The sequence below is a fragment of the Microtus ochrogaster genome, linkage group LG7_11 (assembly GCF_000317375.1).
Source record: "Microtus ochrogaster isolate Prairie Vole_2 linkage group LG7_11, MicOch1.0, whole genome shotgun sequence".
NCBI lineage: Eukaryota > Metazoa > Chordata > Mammalia > Rodentia > Cricetidae > Microtus > Microtus ochrogaster.
Genome location: NC_022032.1, coordinates 19,687,610 through 19,693,444, shown reverse-complemented (window position 1 = coordinate 19,693,444; position 5,835 = coordinate 19,687,610).

The following is a 5,835-nucleotide window of genomic DNA, read 5'->3' as shown; positions in this document are numbered from 1 at the left end:
TCCTTCCTTCCTTCCTTCCTTCCTTCCTTCCTTCCTTCCTTCCTTCCTTCCCTTCTTCCTTCCTTCCTTTGTTCCTCCCCCCATCCTTCTTTCTCTTCCTTCTTCCCTCCATCCCACCCCCCACCCCTTCATACATATACAAAAGACTAAACCCGTGGCTTCCAGGAAGGAAGGTAGAATTGCTATTACCACTAAGCCACACCCCCTAGTCCTTTTTTTGTTCCTCTTATTTTTGAGGGGAGGGGAGTCTCACGTGGCCCAGGTTAGTTTTATCTTGGCTTCCCAAGGAGCTGAGATTACGGGCCTATCCCACTAGTTCCAGCTCAGACCAGCAGCTTTTCCTCTACAGCTGGTGGCCTCTGAGCATGCCTCAGCACAAATAGGCACAGTGAGCGAGGGTCACGGGAGGTACCAGGGCACACCTGGGGATGCTTGAGGTCTCACCTTAGTCCTCACCCCTACTGAGACAGGAATTGGTGATCACGATGTAGGCATGTGGAAAACAGCTTCTCTTATCTATGTGACTCTTCGGGATTGCAATGGATGTCCCCTGCCCTGGGTTCTTCTCACCCGCAGTAAGTCACCTAACATTCCTCGTGTGTCTTCATGGCTAGCCCCACAAGCATTCGGAAGGGGGTAGATTTAGGACTGCTGGATTGTTTTCTAGGTTGCTGATGTCAATGACTTATTTTGAAAGTCATTTTATTGGATCTGCAGTTGCATTCACCTTTACCGGCATGCATGGAGGCATGCAAACTGTTCAAAATATGCACGCTTGTGCGCTACTTTTTAAATGTGTTGAATGCAAGATTAAAGGAGCCAGATTGTACAGTAGTTTGAGTCAGGGAACCAGAACTAGAACGCCCAGGCTTAAAACTTGGTTCTGTTGTTTTCTGCTTGGGTGGCTAGAAACATCTCCTCCCACAGGCTTCCTAATGCATTGATCTGTTCCATAATGTCACTGATGAGTGATTAAATGAGTGACACAAGTTGGGTTGCCTGGGAAACAGCAAGCTAACAAGCTAACCTTTCCTTGGAGGTTACCCTAGGACCGACTCCCATGGGAGATTGCAGAGAAACCAAACTGGACAGAGGCAAAGATCGGGCCGCAATTCAGTTTCACCGAGCCCCAGTTGACGCCCTGAGGATCTCTCAGTTTTCTATGTGTTTGAACTAGCCTCTGTGTGTTTTGTCCCACAGCCACGGAAGCTGTACTATGTTCTCCAGTCTCTGTCAGTTTCAGAGAGAAGGAATGAATTCTCCAGCTGATGGGCATGGTGCTTGCACACAGCCCATAAATCCAGAGCTGGTGACCTTTCAGAGTCGTTGTGGGGGTGGGGGTCAGATATTTCTGTTTCGAGGTGGATCTGTTATGGACTGCAATCTGCTCTCACTCCCCAACTCCCCAGGAACGTAATGTAACACTTTCGTGAACCGAGGGTCTGAAGCTGGGGGATTAAATAAAGGGGCAAAACAGAAGGACATAGCCTCAATTCCAGTGACAAGTCACATGCTGAGGTGACTCTTTTATATAATATTATATATTGTCTCTTCACATCCTATTTTCAACTTGTTGGACACTTTCACTCTCATTCACGGGACAAGGAATTGGAAATCTATCCCCAGCCCTTCTTGTACTTTTATTTTGAAAGGGTCTCGTTAAGTGGTCCAGGCTGGTCTTGTCTCAGCTTCCTGAGTAGGTGGGACTATAGGTCTGCCACACCAGATTCAAGCCATAGCCCATGGCCTGAGTAGCATCTGTCAGTATGGCCACTTGTGAGATGTTTGCATCCTCATTTACTCCTAAGAGACATCACCCTTCAAGAAATTCTTAAGTTTGATGTGTCACTCATGAACTCTGTACAGATGTTTATACAGAATTGTTCACAGAAGGCAAAAGACAGAAGCTGCCCATAGAGAAACAGCAGACAGACGTCACCTATACTCAACAATTTTCAAGTATTAAGGTCACTTCCTGATTCCCAAATGACCATAAAGAATGTACAGAGAACACTGGATGGTAGAAGTGGGGTGGTCATTTTAGAGTTTAGCTCCTCCAATTGCCTCATCCACAGATGAAGCAAAACAAATGAAAGAGATAAATGCAATGGCTTGATGGAGCCCATGGCAGTGTCTTGATTTAAACTCAGCTCGCTGGGCTTTACTTCCAAGCCCCCCCCCCCACCTCTGTTGGGTCACGTGACCGGACCGTCTCCGCCGTTTGCGCGGGTCTCATGAGCTGATGTGGCTGCCTCCAGTAAGGAGAGACTCAAGTTAGAGGCTTCAGACGACCATCGTAGAATGCTGTTTTCACTTCCAGAAAGCACAAGTGCCAAGTTGCAGATAAGATTCATGAAGGCAAATGTACTGCGCTGTTTGTAAGGAGACACATCAGGCTGGGTTTCAGTGACGCTTTAAACCTCAGCAGATTGCGCCTTCGCTCAGAATATTGCCCTTTGAATTTCATACTCCCCCCCCCCCAGAGTGAAAGTGTTAAGACTCAAATAATCACAGCAGCCCCTGTGCTCTTCCCAGGTGCATCAGGAATCTCCACGGATGAGAGGAATGCGCTGAGCAGCCCTGGGGGGCTGGACGGGTGGACGGGACGGGACCAATGATAAGACAGAGCAGCCTGGGTAACGGCAGGAATTGGAGCTAAGGCATCCATCCCTGTTCTTTCTGGTGATGAGAGGTCAGGGCTCCAGAGTGGGAGCCTAATGGAATAAGACAATATCTTCATTATAAATTCACATTTAAACCATTTTACGTATCTAATTTAGTGACTTGGACATTTTCACAAGGATGTGCCACCATCCGCGTGGATGTCCCGAATTTTTGTCATCTCAAACAGAACTCTGGACTCAATGGGCAATAACTCCCCAGGCCCTCTTAGGTGACCTCTACTCCGCTTTCTGAGTTCTCCTATTCTAGGTGACTTGTGGGTGCACACTTAAGATTGTGCCTGTCGTCTTTGGGTAAGGGTCAAGATTTCAAGGTGCATCCAAGTCACGCTTTAGCGCCTGCTTCCTTCTTAGTGCCAGATGACATCCCTTGTAAGAATGTACCACACTTTGTGTTTTTATACTTCTGCGAATGTACACGGGCTATCTCTGTCTTCTAGCTATTGTAAATAACGTGCCCTGTAAATTCCAGTGTGGGCTAGCGGGTTTTCCTGTTGTTTGTTTGTTTGTTTTTGTTTCTGTTTTCAGCTCATGTTTGAGACATGAATTATTGAATTCTGAGATCATCTAGTACAGACTTTCTCTGCTAGATGAGGAAGCAGAGGCCACAGAACACCGAGCCGCTCCTCTGTTCAGCGGCGGCACTAACAGATGGTAGTAAGGCCATGTGCTGTGCTTCCAATCTAAACTGTGGCTTAAGAGCTCAGTCTCTAACTCTTGGTACCATTATTTTAGTAATATTTTTTATGTTTTCTTTGAGAATTTTAGAAATATATTTCTTTGAGAATTTTTGGAAATATTTTTTAATATATCTGCCCACTACCAATTCTCCTTGGACCCACTCCCAAAATGGCCCTTTCCCAAACTCATGTCCTTATTATAACCCAATGAGACCAATGAGTGTTGCCCATATGTGCATAAGTGTGGGACCATAGGTGTGGACCGTAGGCAACCTACCCATGGCAGCATCTACTGTCTTTTCTGTGATGCTACCTGAACCCTGTGCTATGGGCTGTTGATATAGAGATGCTCTACTTAGAACTGAGCATCTGGTCACCTACCTTCAGTGTTTTGATCAGTTATGCATGAAACTTTTGATCAAACTCTGCCTGAGCTCTGCATTATCTCAGCACTAACTGCTGTCCACAGCCAGTTTGGACCAATTTTACAGTTTCACGGAGGAGCTCCATTCTGTGGAACAGGCCTCCAAGTCAGCCAGAAAGCAGCTGGTGAGATTCACAACAATCAATCCACTAGTACATGGTAGACACATCTCACCTGCCAGTTCAGTGCCGTGGCATGCGGAATCCAGCTTTGAGAAAGACCATCGTCATCTTTTCTTCCCCAATGCCCAGCATAGCACCTTCCCACATTATAGAAGGTAATGCAGACGGCACTATTTGAAGGCTGCAGAGCCTTTAGGAAGTGGGTCCTGGCTGGTGGAAGTAGGTCACTAGTGTGCATCCTTGAATGGACAAAATAGCCGTTTGTGTTTCCAGCCTGTTCTCTCTCTGCTTCCTGTCTGTTGCCATGTGAACAGCCACCAGGGGAAGCTCCTACTGCTACAGACTGAGCTCCTTCCACCCTTGACTCTTCCTGTCTATGAAGTGCTGAAATGTATCTGAAACTGTGAGCCGAATATGCCTTTCTTTCCTTAAGGTGTTTCCTTCAAGGATTTTAGTCACAGCAATGCATAAGTAAACAATGCAGCATGGACCCCAAAGCTTGGATTCACTGGCTGAGTTGTGATAAAGCAGGTATATCATTCTTTCCCGTAGCACCAGCAATCACACCTAGTATGGCACAGATGCAGGATAGTGTTCGAGCTATAGCTCCAGCCCTATGCACCATTCTTGACAATTTGTGTTTACCCTTTTGTTTGAATGTAACTGGCCCCCATAAGTTCATAGGGAGTGACATTAATAAAAGGTATGGCTTGTTGGAGTAGGTGTGACCTTGTTGGAGAAAGCGTGTCACTGTGGGGTTAGGCTTTGAGGTCTCCTATGCTCAAGCTACACTCAGTGGGGACACAGACTCCTTCCTGTTGCCTGAGGATCCAGATGTAGAGCTCTGAGCTCCTTCTCCAGCACCATGTCTGCCTGCATAATGCCACACTTCCCATCATGCTGAGAACAGGCTGAACCTCTGAAACTGTCAGCCACCTAAAATTAAACGCTTTCCTTTATAAGAGTTGCTATGGTTGTTGTGCCTCTCCACAGCAATAGGAACCCTAACTAAGACACCCTATGTTTAGCAAATGGATCACATAATGATTTCAAAATAATATGATTTACAATTAGCAGTTACCCAGTATTAATCAAACAAAGCAGCCCAATTACCCATTGTTTTGTATTAGAAAACCCAAATTCAGCAGCATGAAATAGGAACTATTTGTCAAGCACCAAGAAATCATATTAAGAAACTGGAGCAATGGCTCAGCAGCTAAACATGTGTGCTGCTCTTTCAGGGGATCTGGGGTCTGTTCCCAGCACTCACAGCAGTTTATACCTCCTGCTTAAGGGGGAGCTGATGCCTCTGGGCATTTTACTCACATGCACATAATTAAAAGTAAAATAAATCTTATGTTTAAACTCAAAATAAAACACAGTGGAGATTGCTTGTCTCTGTCCCATAATCTCTGGGTCTTAGCTGGGAAGTTCAAAAAGCAGAAGGAGACTTGACTGGCTTGGTACTCAGGTCATCTGTGGCACTAGGATTAGTAAATATCTGATTCACTAGGATCAGATAGGATCTGTGTGTTTTTACTCATGTCTTATGTCTGGGCTAGGATGACTCAAAGGCTGACCAGCTTGGATAATGGAATGGTATATCTAGTTTTTGTGCACATTGGGCTTCCTCACGGTGTTATGGAATCAAGGAGTCACACTTCTCCCTTGACAGCTCAGACTCTCGAAGACAAATCTTCTAGTCATTAGGCAGAGCTGGTGTTTGTTGGTTGCCTTGGCAGGTTACTTAGTCTAGGGTTAGTAACCCGCCTGGCAGTTCAGTTATTCCAGGGTCCCGGAGAGGCGCTATCTGTAAGATAAATGGGCTAGGAGACAAGAAGGAGGCTAAGCTGGGGTTCCTGTCAAAGCCTCCGTTTATTAGAGATGGGGTACAGCTTATATAGGGTAAGGAGTTGGGGGGTGGGCAC